The sequence below is a fragment of the Miscanthus floridulus genome, chromosome 13, assembly GCF_019320115.1.
Source record: "Miscanthus floridulus cultivar M001 chromosome 13, ASM1932011v1, whole genome shotgun sequence".
Lineage (NCBI taxonomy): Eukaryota > Viridiplantae > Streptophyta > Magnoliopsida > Poales > Poaceae > Miscanthus > Miscanthus floridulus.
This window is the reverse complement of record NC_089592.1, coordinates 80,015,360-80,032,398: the sequence shown is the minus strand read 5'-3', so window position 1 is coordinate 80,032,398 and position 17,039 is coordinate 80,015,360.

Sequence of the window (17,039 nt, the reverse complement as noted above, 5' to 3'; positions counted from 1 at the left end):
GCATGAGACCCTTCGTACCTTGCAGATAACGCAAAACTTTCTTTACTAATTTTCAGTGTTCTATTCCTGGATTACCCTGATATTTGACAAGTAACTCGATAGCAAATGCTAAGTCAGGGCGAGTACACACTTGAGCATACTGTAAACTTTCGATAGCTAAACTATATGGAACCGTTTTCATTTGATCGATCTCATATTGATTCCTGTGACATTGAAATTCCCCATATCTATCGCCTTTGACTATGGGAGCAGGTGAAGACTTACAATTTTACATACTGTATTTCTTTAGAACTTTTTCTAAATATGCCTTTTGTGATAATCCTAAAACTCCCTTTTCTCTATCTCGGTGAATCTCTATTCCTAGGACGAACAAAGCTTCACCGAGATCCTTCATATCAAACTTCGAGGACAAGAACTTCTTTGTTTCTAGTAGTAGATTAACATCGCTGCTAGTGAGCAAGATGTCATCCACATCCAAGACTAGGAAAATGTATTTCCCATTCTTGAACTTTACATAAACACAATTGTCATCTACATTTTCTTGAAACCCAAACTTTCTTATTGTACTATCAAACTTCAAATACCACTGTCTTGAAGCTTGTTTTAATCCGTAAATGGATTTCTTCAGGCGGCATCCCATACGTTCTTTTTCTTCCACAACAAAACCTTTCGGTTGTGCCATATAAACATTTTCCTCTAGATCCCCGTTTAGGAACGCCGTCTTTACATCCATCTGATGTAATTCTAAATCGTAATGTGCTACAAGTGCCATTATAATTCTAAAAGAATTCTTACATGAGACTGGAGAAAATGTCTCATTATAATCTATAGCTTTTTTTGTGTGAAGCCTTTTGCCACAAGTCGCGCTTTGAATCTTTCTATATTTCCTTTGGAGTCATGTTTGGTTTTATAAACTCATTTACAGCCTACTGTCTTGGTTCCTTTAGGAATTATTTCTAAGTTCCAAACACCATTGGTTTTCATTGATTTTATTTCATCTTCCATGGCTTCAAGCCACTTTGATGAGTGTGCGCTTCCCTTGGCTTTTTCAAATGAGGTGGGATCACCCTCCATTTGAGATTCCTCACATTCATAAACTTCGTAGTCTTCAGGAATGGCTGATCTCCTGACTCTTTGAGACCTTCTAGGGGCCTCATTAGATGACGCTTGTTCTATATGAGGCTGTTGTAGCTCCTCCTCATGTGTGACAACGGGTTATATGGGATCCTAAATGACAGGTTCCTCATGTTCATTCATTGTTGCCACAGGGAGAGCTAGCAACAGGTGTTGTTACTATAGTGGCTTGCACTGTTGGTACAGCAACAATAGGTAGCGTAAAGAATGGTTCCTGAACCATTGGAGTGGGCACATATACCAACTTCTCTTTAAAATTAATTTTTCACTGCTACCATGCTCTCCCTTATCATATCATCCTCTAATAACATAGCATATCTTGTTTCTACAAACTTTGTTTGTCTGTCAGGACAATAGAAGCGATAACATTTTGACTTTTCTCGATAGCCAATGAAATGGCAACTGACTGTCTTGGAGTCTAGGTTCCCTATGTTTGGATTAAAAACTTTGGCTTCAACTGGATAACCCCACACATGTAAATAATTAAGTGAGGGTTTCTTTCATGTCCACAACTCATATAGTGTTTTGGGCATCGACTTGCTTGGCACTCGATTAAGGATATGACTTGGCGGTTTTTAACGTCTCCATCCATAAACTTATCGATAGTGTAGAGTAGCTTATCATACTTCTCACCATATCTATCAAGGTACGTGTAACACCCTGGTGTTACGATCCTTTTTAGCGCTGCGATTTAGGCCTCAGTGAAATTTACAGAAACAAGTTTCTCGGATTTTCAAGATTTTAATATTGAGCTGAGGTTTAAAATGCCATGTTTAACTAACGAATAGTGAGCAAGCTCCAACTCGCGAATTCACACATCTCCCTGCCACTGCTGTCTCGGTCTATGCTCACTTGTCTGGGATGTCTCTGTGCCGAGCCAAGCACCCGATGGACAGCGTCCTAGTCATTTTGGTTTACTCACCGCTGCCTCTTAACCTTGCCACCGACGCGACCGCACCCATATCGCAAGTAAATGTGTGCTGCCATGCTTGTCCCGCTAGAGCCATTGGAGGGCACTGCTCGGGTTGCCCACTCCCTTTCCATGAGCATCGCTCCAAGCCCTGCCTTCCTCCATTGTCGGTTACGTGGCCATTTTTCTTTCCCGGCAGCCCACGCCCTGCCTCGTGCGCCTGTCTGTCTCGATCTCAACTTTTCTCTTCCAAGCCGAGCGCCCAGCCAAGAACTCCAGTCCCGCCAGTTCTAATTGTGGTCGAGCGCTGCTTTTTTCCCACCCCTCTCCTTCCCCATTTTTCCTCGGTTCTTGCCTCACGTCTGCCATGAGCGCCCGAGCTCCTCGCGCTGCCTCACCAATCGTGACCCCGTGCTTCACCACTGCCGCTGTACGCGCTCCCTGCCCTCGTTGGAGCCGTGGTCCAGCTACTGCTTCCCCCTCGGCGCTGCCTTGCGCGAGCGCCACATGTCCCCTCTCATGTTTTTCCCCGCTCGCGATTGCCACGGCGTCCTGGTGCACCGTCGACGCCTGCTGCCTGGCCACCGCGCGCACGGACGCGCCCGTGCCTCGCGGTCTCCCCATGAGTGAGCCCCGACCCACGCGCAGCTTCGCCGCCCTCTGCTCCCCCATGTGCTGGTGCCCCACGGCCGCCTTTGGTGCACTGCGCAACGCGCGTCCCTTGGCCCTGGCCTGCTGCTGGTCCGCTACCCCGCTGCACACGCCATGGCCGGAGCCAAGCCGACCAGACCACGACCACCCGTGCCCAGCTGCCGCCTGAGCTCGCACCACCGGTACCAGTTCTCCCTCACGCGCGTGAGCCCCACAGTCCCTCCCTACACCAGCTGCTCCACGGCGCTGCCTCCAAGCGTTTTCCCCGCCGCCACGGTCGCGGTCTCTGCACGCCGTGCGCGTGGCCGGCCGTTGCTAGCACCGGCGCCCCCTCCTCTGCTTGCCTTGCGCAAGCTCCCGCCAAGGCTGCCCACCACCGTCACCTGACCACTGCGCGCACCCTCGGTCAGCGCCGCGTCTCCATCGTGGCCGCGCCCCGCAGCGCCGCCGCGGCTCTGCTCGTAGACGGCTTGCCCAGCCGCGTCCTGCGCTCTGCCACCACCGCGCCAGGATCATTGTCGCCATGACCGCATCCCTTTCGGTCCAAAATTCGTCGTACACAAGGTATACCTCTCCAATTCCTTGAATCCCTAGCGCCGTGAGGAGGATATAGAGAGCTTTGACGTGGATCGGACGCCATTAGTTCATCAGGTCGCGCGTGCGTGTCATTTTTGTCGTCGGCCGCCGCGTGCAGTCTTTCCTTAGACGCCGCCATGGATGTGTCCGTGGCCAGCTCGGCTCGAAGCATCCATGCCTAGCATGACTAGGAACAGCTCCGCCTCAACCATCCGAGCCCCGCGCGTTCGCCTTTGGAGTGGAGCTAGGCCGATGCTTCGTCGCCGTGCGCGGCCAAAGTCACGCCGTCGGTACCCGGCCGGTGCTCTGCTCTGGAGCCTCTCCTCCTGGGCTGGCCCATTTTTTTGCAACAATGACCAGTGGCCCATCCGTGCTGGCTTGGATTCCCTCCTTGCTGGGCCGTCCGCGCCATTCCGCATGGCTAGGGCCGGTCGGCTGCCGTCCGCGTGGGCCTCCGGCCTCCTCGGTGGGCCGCGCTGGCCACACGCCTCGCCTGGGCTTTTTGCGCCGCAAATGGGCCGCGCGCGCGTCTGTGGGCCAAGCCGCACTGCTGGGCCACCACACGCCGCGCCTGGGCTGCCCTGACCGATTGGGCCAATTTGATAACTGTTGGTCAATTAGTTTTATGAAGCAAACTCGTAAAATCAATAGATAATTGTGTAGGAATCCAAAAATGGTGAAACCAGTTTTGTTAGTATCCTAAAATCATGACCTACCTGCTAGTGTAATTTATTCACATAGTGGGATAATAATCTTAGGAGCTATATAATTAATTATGGATATGTAATATTGTGAAAAGGTAAACTTGTAGGAATTGTTATGGTAAATTGGTGATAGCGTTGGATCTGCAATTTTGACAGTAGATTCCTAGCAATATTAGGAACTTACTATAATTTTTGTAGCTCGATAATAGTTAGTTTGCTAGGTAGATAATGATGTCCTATGGCGAATAATGATTAAATCAATAGGCTAAAAATAAAGAAACAACTTGGGAGTGTATAACTAAAATATTGTTGGGAAATAACGTCTTGTCCGACAACGTGTATATGTAGCCGAGTGCGGTCATCGTTAGAACTAGCTCGTTCACTTGAGAGGCGTAGAGCGTATTTATACGAGTCACGATTGCAGTCAGTTGATCACTACCCTTGCATTTCATTACATTGCATATCATGATAGGGACGTCGATGGATCACGGAGTCATCAGGAGTTGCTGAAGAAATGGTGCTTTTGGAGGTCATGTCGCCATGATGGAAAGCTAACTTCTAATTATATTTTACCCAGGCAAGCCCCGGTGCATAACCCCTACTTTCTGCAGTTTAAATTATATTTGTGCATTAAGTTTAAGGAGTTGAATGAAACCCACTTGCATATATATCTTTATCCTATGAGTCTTACTAGTATGACAGGATTGTGTAGATTGCTATGCTACAGGACTCTGGTAGAAGTCGAGTGATTGTCTGTCACTCGCGAGATATAGGAAATATGTTACTATATGATTATCACTTGCAATATATAAATTGGTGGAAAGGAAAATGGTGATCGGGCAGGGATATGGTTTGGGTATTGGTGGGTGTAAGAATTTGTGTCGCCGCGGAGGCGGGTCATAGCTTGGTTACACCGTTTCTCCCTGTCTGGTCAGTTAAGGACCGATCGTGCATATGACTCTAGGCAGGTCACAGACTTATTATCTCGAGCACATACTTGTGTATGGGCGCTTGGAAGACTTGTTGCTCTCTTGTCGTGGATCCGGCTCTTTCCGGACCAACTGTCAGGGTTTGTTTTTGGTGGAGGAGGTCCTTGCACCGCACTAAGTCTGGGACTCAGAGGCGGGGGCTTGGAGTCCTAGTTTGGACGGGGACCTGGACACCCGGGACAGGAGTGTGATGGGTTGGTCCTGCTTGTGCCTAGGGTACAAGCGGGGCGTGTGTTTTCGGGGTACCCAGCTGGGGGCATTGATTCGCGAATCGCCGGGCTATCCGGTACGGCTTGTCTACGGTTTAGCATCGTAGTAAGAACTGAAAGATGAAAGATGGAAGATGGACAAAGGAAATCTGATTGCTTACTACCTGCTTGAAAGTAGCACAGGTGCTTACATAGAATGGTTAGTTAATGAACCAATGTGGCTATTAATAAAAATCAAATATAAGGACGCACGCTTAGTAATGCTTTCTACAAATGCAACCCACAAACCAGATAGCTTTGCATATCCTTGGAGTCTTTTCTTTTCTCCTATCGGGTAAGTCTTGCTGAGTACAATTGAGTACTCAGGGTTTTATTTCCCCTGTTGCAGGTGACAGGTGGACGCTTGAGCTAGCCTTTGTGTGTGGATTCCTCCTGGTGGGCTCAGAGAGGATTTCCTTTACTGCTGCGATCGTAGTTGTTATTTATAATTCTCACCAAATGCTTTTATAAATGGAAGTTTAATAATATGTTGTCGTAGTCTATATGTCAATACTTCCTCATGTCATGTTTAGATATTTATTTCCGCTGTAACTCTAGTCACATGTTTCTATTCCGCTGTTCAAGTAAATTGTTTATAACTCTGATAATATGATTTCATTCCGCTATCATATTAATAAATATTATACTCTGATGTTATATTAAAAGTGATATAAGAAATGGTTATGAATGATGTAAGCTTTATTCTCTCATTTGTGATCCTGATGGCAAAAATGTGGATTTTCGGGTTCTCCCCTGGGGTGTGCCCGACGGAATCGAGTAATTTAGCGTTCTCCCTCGAGTGCTTAGTGTCTAATGGAAGACAAGCACTCCTGTGAGGCATTAAATTAAGCAGGTTCTGCCATAGGTGGTATCAGAGCATAAATGAGGAAATAAAGCTTCGAAAACCTTTTCTAAACTAAAATTTGACAACCCATTGTTGCAAAAAGTTAGGGTGTTTGTATGCGAAGTTATATAAGTAGCCCTATTACTATGGTTATGTATCTAGGATAGATGGCACTCTGCTGACTTAGGTAGACTTAATTAAGTTTCTACAGGTACACTGACTCAAGCATAGTTCGATAGTATCAACAAGTTACAGGGAGAGAACGATGTGCCAAAATTCTGAGAACGGTTGCCCTATATGTGGCAACAGTGAAAGGACGTATAGGACGTGCATTCATGCATATTCCAATTATGCATTGTAGCGCTCGTATTGCTGGTAGATACACCATCCATAGGTGTCACGCATGTTGTATTGTGCACGAATGACTCGTTCTTGTTCTAGAGTTAGGTCCGCACTATGGCTTCGTGTTTCGCGTTCGCCCGTGGTTCACGTCGGTCGTGACCCACGTCTCCCCATACCCCCTTTCTGTGCTCTTGTCGGACCCTTGCCCTGTAGTCGTACTAGTCAGTAATGGCATCGCACGTCGCTCGCCTCGAACTGTGCAGGATTTTGGTCGATTCATCGTAGTGATCTCGCGCGGGAACCCTAGGTGAACCACGCTAGGACCACTGAGCGCTCCGCTTTTATAAATAGAGCCTGGCTTAGCCATTGGTACCACCACTCAGGCGCACTTTAGCTCGCTTAGCTTTTCCTTTGAGCCAGCTTTTCGCTCAGCCTTCCTTGCAACCACCGCCAAAGATGGCAGGAGCCTGGGTTAGTACCTACTGCCTGAACGTTGAGGGTTTTCCTAGAATCCTGCATGCCACCCTGTAAAAGCTCAGAGTCAATGATCGCCCCGAGTATGAGGGCCGTGAGTATGAGGAGCATGGCACTGAGCGGTGTGAGGTTACCGTCTATATCGGGAAGAGTGAAGAGTTCCCCGACCTCACCGAAGCCTAGGAGTGTGACCGCAACCGGGTTTCGCTTCGTCGACACCTACCAGGTTGTGGCCCACAAAGCCTTGCGGTACCTCTGCTAAATCTATGAGGAACCCATTGCTCGTACCCCCATGCAGGTTCTTTCCTCCTTTGGACAAGAATCGGCGGGCATGGAGGGCCCGCATGGAGGCTTTGCAAGGACGAGATGTGCAAGAGGACAGTCCCACCATGGTGCACTTGACCATGTACCTGCTCGCTCTGGATGAGCAGTACGACTATCAAGCCTTGGAGCTGAGGGCTGTGCCTTCGGCGTGCCGAGGAAGCCGAGATCTTCAACCGGATGCTCTAGGTGCAGCTCGCCGAAGCGCATGCCAGCGCTGCAGCTGTTGAGAGCCGAGAGGCTACCATGGAGGAAGCTCTGAAGGAGGCTGAAGATCGGCATGTTCATCAGCTATGGGTGGCCTATCTTGTCACTAGGGCCGAACGGAGGACGTTGGCTGCTGGAAGGCAGGATGCCCCGATCTTGGAAGGGATCCCTATCCACCCGCCAGAGAGAAGAAGAACCGGTGTTGCAGCACCGCCAGCACCTCCACCCTCGGAAGTGTCAGAAGAAGCACCCTTGATTCCTCTCGCTCAGCCGTTGCCCCGCGAGGATGTAGATTAGTTGCCTTGGGATGTTGTACCCGTAGTAGTAGTACTTTTCGTCGCTGTCCTCCGGTATTGTATTCTTGCCGTTGTTGTCGTCCGTAGTTGTTGAGCTCGTTCGACCGTAGGTGAATGCTAGGCCATGAACGTGAGCCTGAATGTCTGTACGTTGTACCATATAAGATCGTTGGAACATGCATTTTAATTATTTCGCTGTGTTTATTGCGTTCATTTACTTTAAAGTCTTGTTAGGCTTGCTCTAAGTTTTCAAGGGCGATGATAAGTGAGTTACAAGAGAAGTTGACATTCAGATGCCAAGCAGATCAGCCATGATTGGATGTTATTGGACACTGTATCGACTAACTTTGGATGTCCCAACAGAACACTTGAATCTTTTTAAAACAAATCCGTCGTTGGGTTTGAATTCCTTGTCCCTTGTTGTGGAGGGAAACCTTTGTTGTTGGATTTTTCCCTTGCGATACCCCTTACTCTGTGGTCTATGACCCCACTGCCTTCATGGCGTGTAAGTTGGTAGTAGTTGCCTGGTTAATAGCTTATGGTGCCAGCGACGAAACCGAGGGCTCCCTGTGGAACAGCTGCCACATGTGACGCTGCTCGGCACGCGCTGGTATCGAGGTTGTTAACCAAGTACCTTTACCAAGTTACACCGCCGTACCAGTTTTGTTTAAAAGTTTTCTCCTTGAAAATGTTCAGGTGTTCAAATGGGAAATCCATATAGGGATGCAAAAGTGTCTTTCAAGGTAAACAGGAGATGGTTTGGAGAAAGGAAGTATGACATGATCTGGGTTTACAGAAAAGACAGATGTGGTCGAGGAAGGTCAGCAGTGGATAGTCGGGAGTAGTTGCAAAAGTCTGAGTGGACTGTCTTGTCCAAAGCCTTGTGCTTAGTTGACATCTACGCATGTTGGATCATTTCGCTGCGTGCCCTGCGAACGCCGTTGGCGTTGGGCCCTTTAGCTTCCCATTCTCGCGTGGCCGCAGCATTGTACCACACTCGGTGTCCTTGTGCACTGTGCGCTTTTCCTTTTCCTGGCATCCGGTCGGCTCTCTACCCCACACCGTTGTTCCCCGTACCGGACCCCCCCCCCATTTCCCCTTCCTTTCGTTCTTCTTTTTGTGGACACGACCGCCTGCACGCCTGCCTCGTCGAGCGGACCTCCTATCTTCTCCTTTATTTCCCCCTCCGTCGCTCACGCAGGGAGCGCAACATGTCCAATCTTATCTCCACAACACTCACCATCTGTGTATTCCAGCTCCGCCGCATCCGCCGTCGGTGTGTTGCTTTTCCCTCTCCGTTCGCCTCTATAAATACCCTTGGTCCTTGCTCTTCTTCTTCATCCCCATTCCCCATATTCGGAGCATAGCTATGAGATCCAGTCGACGTTGTGAAGCTAGGTTCGCCTGTCTGAGGTGATGGTGTGATCTGAGAATAAGAAGGGATCCAGTTCGTCGAAGAAGTTCAAGTTCCCTTGGTTAGTTGGCCTTAGGGTTCACGATGTTCTACTTCTTAGTCGACTGTTTCTGGATTTGTTGGTGCAACGCCATGTTTTGGATAATCATTATCTTGTTATTTCTCCATTGTCCTCGTCTATCTCGACTTCTGGATTAAGTCTCGGTTGTATTAGTTGCTTGTAACCATGTATCCCTAGATCCCCGTGTGGTGTAGTATTCGTAGTCGTGTAATCTCTGATCTATGAAATGTAATCGCGTTTTCCCCTTCTGGTTCTTGCTTCAAATCTCGGGATGAGATTCTCTTTTAGGGGGGTTGGTTGTAACACCCTGGTGTTACGATCCTTTTTAGCGCTGCGATTTAGGCCTCAGTGAAATTTACAGAAACAAGTTTCTTGGATTTTCAAGATTTTAATATTGAGCTGAGGTTTAAAATGCCATGTTTAACTAACGAATAGTGAGCAAGCTCCAACTCGCGAATTCACACGTCTCCCTGCCACTTCTGTCTCGGTCTATGCTCGCTTGTCTGGGATGTCTCTGTGCCAAGCCAAGCACCCGATGGATAGCGTCCTAGTCATTTTGGTTTACTCACCGCTGCCCTCTTAACCTTGCCACCGACGCGACCGCACCCATATCGCAAGTAAATGCGTGCTGCCATGCTTGTCCCGCTAGAGCCATCAGAGGGCACTGCTCGGGTTGACCACTCCCTTTCCATGAGCATCGCTCCAAGCCCTGCCTGCCTCCATTGTCGGTTACGTGGCCATTTTTCTTTCCCGGCAGCCCACGCCCTGCCTCGTGCGCCTGTCTATCTCGATCTCAACTTTTCTCTTCCGAGCCGAGCACCCAGCCAAGAACTCCAGTCCCACCGTTCTGATTCTAGCCGAGCGCTGCTTTTTCTCCCGCCCCTCTCCTTCCCCATTTTTCCTCGGTTCTTGCCTCGCGTCTGCCATGAGCGCCCGAGCTCCTCGCGCTGCCTCACCAATCAGTGACCCCGCGCTTCACCACGCCGCTGTACGCGCTCCTGCCCTCGCTGGAGCCGCGGTCCAGCTACTGCTTCCCCCTCGGCGCTGCCTCGCGCAAGCGCCACACGTCCCCTCTCTGTTTTTCCCCGCTCGCTGATTGCCACAGCGTCCTGGTGCACCGCCGACGCCGCTGCCTGGCCACCGCGCGCACGGACGCGCCCGTGCCTCGCGGTCTCCCCGCGAGTGAGCCCCGACCCACGCGCAGCTTCGCTGCCCTCTGCTCCCCCATGCGCTGGTGCCCCACGGCCGCCTTTGGTGCACTGCGCAACGCGTGTCCCTTGGCCCTGGCCTGCGCTGGTCCGCTACCCCGCTGCACACGCCATGGCCGGAGCCAAGCCGACCAGACCGTGACCGCCCGTGCCCAGCTGCCGCCCGAGCTCGCACCACCGGTACCGGTTCTCCCTCACGCGCGTGAGCCCCACAGTCCCTCCCTACACCAGCTGCTCCACGGTGCTACCTCCAAGCGTTTTCCCCGCCTCCACGGTCGCGGTCTCTGCACGCCGTGCGCGTGGCCGGCCGTTGCTAGCACCGGCGTCCCCTCCTCTGCTTGCCTCGCGCAAGCTCCCGCCAAGGCTGCCCACCGCCGTCACCCGACCACTGTGCGCATCCTCGGTCAGCGTCGCGTCTCCATCGTGGCTGCACCCCGCAGCGCCGCCGCGGCTCTGCTCGCAGACGGCTTGCCCAGCCGCGTCCTACGCTCTGCCACCTCCACGCCAGGATCATCGTCGCCATGACCGCATCCCTTTCGGTCCAAAATTCATCGTACACAAGGTATACCTCTCCAATTCCTTGAATCCCTAGCGCCGTGAGGAGGATATAGAGAGCTTTGACGTGGATCGGACGCCATTAGTTCATCAGGTCGCGCGTGCGTGTCGTTTTCGTCGCCGGCCGCCGCGTGCAGTCTTTCCTTAGACGCCGCCATGGATGTGTCCGTGGCCAGCTCGGCTCGAAGCATCCATGCCTAGCACGACTAGGAATAGCTCCGCCTCGACCATCCGAGCCCCGCGCGTTCGCCTTTGGAGTGGAGCTAGGCCGATGCTTCGCCGCCGTGCGCGGCCGAAGTCACGCCGTCGGTACCCGGCCGGTGCTCTGCTCTGGAGCCTCTCCTCCTAGGCTGGCCCATTTTTTTGCAACAATGACCAGTGCCCCATCCGTGCTGGCTTGGATTCCCTCCTTGCTGGGCCATCCGCGCCATTCCGCGTGGCTGGGCCGGTCGGCTGCCGTCCGCGTGGGCCTCTGGCCTCCTCGGTGGGCCGCGCTGGCCACACGCCTCACCTGGGCCGTTTGCGCCGCAAATGGGCCGCGCGCACGTCTGTGGGCCAAGCCGCGCTGCTGGGCCACCACACGCCGCGCCTGGGCTGCCCTGACCGATTGGGCCAATTTGATAACTGTTGGTCAATTAGTTTTATGAAGCAAACTCATAAAATCAATAGATAATTGTGTAGGAATCCAAAAATGGTGAAACCAGTTTTGTTAGTATCCTAAAATCATGACCTACCTGCTAGTGTAATTTATTCACATAGTGGGATAATAATCTTAGGAGCTATATAATTAATTTGGGATACGTAATATTGTGAAAAGGTAAACTTGTAGGAATTGTTATGGTAAATTGGTGATAGCGTTGGATCTGCAATTTCGACAGTAGATTCCTAGCAATATTAGGAACTTACTGTAATTTTTGTAGCTCGATAATAGTTAGTTTGCTAGGTAGATAATGATGTCCTATGGCGAATAATGATTAAATCAATAGGCTAAAAATAAAGAAACAACTTGGGAGTGTATAACTAAAATATTGTTGGGAAATAACGTCTTGTCCGACAACGTGTATATGTAGCCGAGTGCGGTCGTCGTTAGAACTAGCTCGTTCACTTGAGAGGCGTAGAGCGTATTTATACGAGTCACGATTGCAGTCAGTTGATCATACCCTTGCATTTCATTACATTGCATATCATGATAGGGACGTCGATGGATCACGGAGTCATCGGGAGTTGCTGAAGAAATGGTGCTTTTGGAGGTCATGTCGCCATGATGGAAAGCTAACTTCTAATTATATTTTACCCAGGCAAGCCCCGGTGCATAACCCCTACTTTCTGCAGTTTAAATTATATTTGTGCATTAAGTTTAAGGAGTTGAATGAAACCCACTTGCATATATATCTTTATCCTATGAGTCTTACTAGTATGACAGGATCGTGTAGATTGCTATGCTACAGGACTCCGGTAGAAATCGAGTGATTGTCTGTCACTCGCGAGATATAGGAAATATGTTACTATATGATTATCACTTGCAATATATAAATTGGTGGAAAGGAAAATGGTGACCGGGCAGGGATATGGTTTGGGTATTGGTGGGTGTAAGAAGTTGTGTCGCCGCGGAGGCGGGTCATAGCTTGGTTACACCGTTTCTCCCTATCTGGTCGGTTAAGGACCGATCGTGCATATGACTCTAGGTAGGTCACAGACTTATTATCTCGAGTACATACTTGTGTATGGGCGCTTGGAAGACTTGTTGCTCTCTTGTCGCGGATCTGGCTCTTTCCGGACCGACTGTCAGGGTTTGTTTTTGGTGGAGGAGGTCCTTGCACCGCACTGAGTCTGGGACTCAGAGGCGGGGGCTTGGAGTCCCAGTTTGGACGGGGACCTGGACACCCGGGATAGGAGTGTGATGGGTTGGTCCTGCTTGTGCCTGGGGTACAAGCAGGGCGTGTGTTTTCGGGGTACCCAGCTGGGGGCATTGATTCACGAATCGCCGGGCTATCCGGTACGGCTTGTCTACGGTTTAGCATCGTAGTAAGAACTGAAAGATGAAAGATGGAAGATGGACAAAGGAAATCTGATTGCTTACTACCTGCTTGAAAGTAGCACAGGTGCTTACATAGAATGGTTAGTTAATGAACCAATGTGGCTATTAATAAAAATCAAATATAAGGACGCACGTTTAGTAATGCTTTCTGCAAATGCAACCCACAAACTAGATAGCTTTGCATATCCTTGGAGTCTTTTCTTTTCTTCTATCGGGTAAGTCTTGCTGAGTACAATTGAGTACTCAGGGTTTTATTTCCCCCTGTTGTAGGTGACAGGTGGACGCTTGAGCTGACCTTTGTGTGTGGATTCCTCCTGGTGGGCTCAGAGAGGATTTCCTTTACGCTGCGATCGTAGTTGTTATTTATAATTCTCACCAAATGCTTTTATAAATGGAAGTTTAATAATATGTTGTCGTAGTCTATATGTCAATACTTCCTCATGTCATGTTTAGATATTTATTTCCGCTATAATTCTAGTCACATGTTTCTATTCCGATGTTCAAGTAAATTGTTTATAACTCTGATAATATGATTTCATTCTGCTGTCATATTAATAAATATTATACTCTGATGTTATATTAAAAGTGATGTAAGAAATGGTTACGAATGATGTAAGCTTTATTCTCTCATTTGTGATCCTGATGGCAAAAATGTGGATTTTCGGGTTCTCCCCTGGGGTGTGCCCAACGGAATCGAGTAATTTAGCGTTCTCCCTCGAGTGCTTAGTGTCTAATGGAAGACAAGCACTCCTGTGAGGCATTAAATTATGCGGTTCTGCCATAGTACGATTGCATCTTTCTGCTACTCCATTCTGTTGAGGCTCGTCCGGTGTAGAGTACTGGGCAACTATGCCATTTTCTTGTAAGAACCTTGCAAATAGTTCAGGAACTTGGCCATGTGGGGTGTGTCGACCGTAGTATTATCCTCCACGGTCGGATCTTTCTACCTTAATCTTTATGTTGTGTTGATTTTCTACTTCAGCCTTAAATATCTTAAATTTATCCAACGCTTCCGATCTTTCCTTAATTAGATAAATATAGCCAAAACGAGAATAATCATATGTGAATGTTATAAATGAATCATATCCATCCACACTTTTCACAGAGAAAGGACCATAGATATCTGTGTGAATTATTTTTAAAATTCCTGCGCTTTGTTTGACATCTTTCTTTATTTTCTTAACATACTTTCCTTTTATGCAATCAATGCATTGTTCTAAATCTAAAAATTCTAAAGGCGAAAGAATTGATTTCTTAATCAATCGCTCTATTCTCCCCCTCGAAATATGGCCTAAACGACAGTGCCATTATTTCGATGATACATCATAAACTCTCTTTCGCTTATTGCTTGTATTCATAGACGAGGAATCATTCTCATTCTCAGTGCTCACAATATTCACATTATCAGAAAGTGATAATAAATAAAGCTTGTCTTATCGAAAGGCAAGACCAACACACTTATTATTATACACAATCCAACATTTGCCATTACTAAAATGGCAATCACAATCATCATCGTCTAGTCGTGAGACACTTATCAAGTTTCTACGTAAAGAGGGTACATAAACAATGTCTGAAAGCTGAAGTCTAAAACCATCATCTAATTTTAGAGAGAGATCTTCAATGACCTCAACTTCAGCTTCAACTCTATTTACAACTTTAATTCTTTTTTCTCCTCTTTATAGGATCCTCCACGTATGAAATCCCTATAATGCCCTAGGCAGCAAGTAGGGAGCTTTTACGCGGTCAGGCTACGAGTGCTTGGTCCGCATTGCTTATTCCCACGTGCCAGAATGCTCCCTGTCTCGGCGATCAGCGTTGGACACCATCAGTCCATCACTCCATGGCATGTACAGTACCAGTACCAGTTGTACCGATTGAGCCCATGCTTTTGCTTCTCCCCAGGAGGAAATGACGCTGTTGCAAGATTTTGCATTTACCACCGGACTAAAACTTTAGTTTATCGTTAGATAATATGCTAAATATAGACCAATTAGTTTTTTTTAAAGAGTTCTACTCATCAATTAGCCTCTATTAATTTTTATTAGTCCATGATTAATTCATATTTAGACTTTCTATTTGACAACCAAAACATGGAGGAAAGGGTCTGGAATATAATTTGCTCAGTATTCCTTCATCCTAGAAAGAATATCGTTTTCTTTTATTTGATTAATTTTATATTAAATATTAACCGTATTTATCTTTCTAAATTCTAAATAAGTTTATTACAAATATATATAATAATTAATCTAATAATATTTTTATGCATCATAATTATATTTATTATATATATTTAGTTAAAATTTAAAATATTTCAATTCTTAGAAAGTGAGAATGTCACTTTTTGAAAGTCGAAGGGAGCAGTGACATGAACCATATTTTTCACAGAATACTCTAGAGTGAAACCAAGAAAATCCTTAGAATCCTCTGAGCCTGCCAATATCTTTGCTAGACGTCCATCTCCATCGATGTTCTAGACCATCACCAAAGCAAGGGAACGATGGCAGGGAGCACACCAACACAAGGAGAAACACAATCGCACAAAGGCTTTGAAAGAAGCTACAAAAGTATCTATCCTACCCAACCGGGCAAAGAGCTATAGTCTTCCCAGAAAATTTTGTAGAGATAACTAACATCTTTGATGGAAAAATAGAAACCAATTTGAAAAATGTGTTTGTATTATTCTAAAAATTTTGAAGCTTGGAACATCTATATGATTCATCGGATCCATGTATATGTCCCATATGAAAAGGTTGTGAATAAAATCATTTAAAAAACATACAAAATCATGTGCATGTGCATTATGTTTTTGACATATGGGCCAAATTAAAAAAAATGAATTGTAGAAGTATATTAATTGTTTGAATTATAGTAATTTCTAATGTTTTAGGACAGACAATATGGTTTCCACCACGTAAGTACTACCTCTGTCCCAAAAAGATACAACTATGGGTTGCGTGCTAGTTAAAATGTTTCATGTTTGACCAAGTTTCTAGTAAATAATATTCACATTTATGGCTCTAAATCAATTTATTATGAAAATACATTTTGTAGTTAATATAATAATATTTATTTGATATTATAAATATTTATCTATACTATAAAAGAGTGAAGGAATTAAAAATAACCTTTTACCCTGGTATTCCTACCCACCTTAATTATTGGCCCTTGGATTTACTTTAAAATCAGATCCAACGTGTCTAAATCTTCCACTGTGATCCGACAAGTAGACCGGACCAGAAAACTTGTAGACGTTTAGGTGTGTTTCTCTCTTACGAAAACCCTTGCGTTCGGGGTTTTTTTTTTCACCGATAGTTTTTGTACCCGCCCAACGCATACCCAACGCAGCCGATCAATTCTATATATGCGCCTTCCTCGAGCTCGTGGGTAGTAGTAGATCCAAGTCGAAGAACGACAAAGTCATCGTCGATGCTTTCATGGTGGGATCCCGGGAGGAGCGTGCAATCTAAAACGTCGGAGAGCTTCAGGAGGACCGGCTGGGGTTCTCAATTGTGAAGCGAAGCGATCTCGAGCCCCTCTACGTGGCTAATGGATGGGTCACCATCATGTGCGGTGTCATCGTCGTGTCCAACGACCCCTAGCCCATTCCGCCGCCGCCGCCGCCGTCAGACATTGGGCTCCATCTTGGCCGACTGCTGGACCGCTCCATGGCGACGGATGTGACATTCATGGTGGGCGGCGAGGCGTTCCCTGCCCACCATGCCGTGCTCGCTGGCCGCTCGCCGGTCTTTGAGGCGCAGCTTCTTGGCTCCATGGTAGATGCCACACCATGCCGTCCATGTCCATCACGGTGCAGGACATCCACCCGGCGGCGTTCAGAGCTATGCTTCGGTTCGTGTACACGGACTCCTGGCCTGCAAACGCAGAGCTAGGAGAATCTCCCGTCTCAAGCTTTTGTGTTTTCAGAAGCTCAGTGAAAAGGTCTCGGTGGATACAGTTGGGTCAATTTTAGTTTTTTTTTCTTCTGAAAGGGCAGTGAACTTCAATGAAGATGAACAGAAAAACTTTGAAACAGTGCTTGGTGTTCGCAGATCCATCGTCGCCCT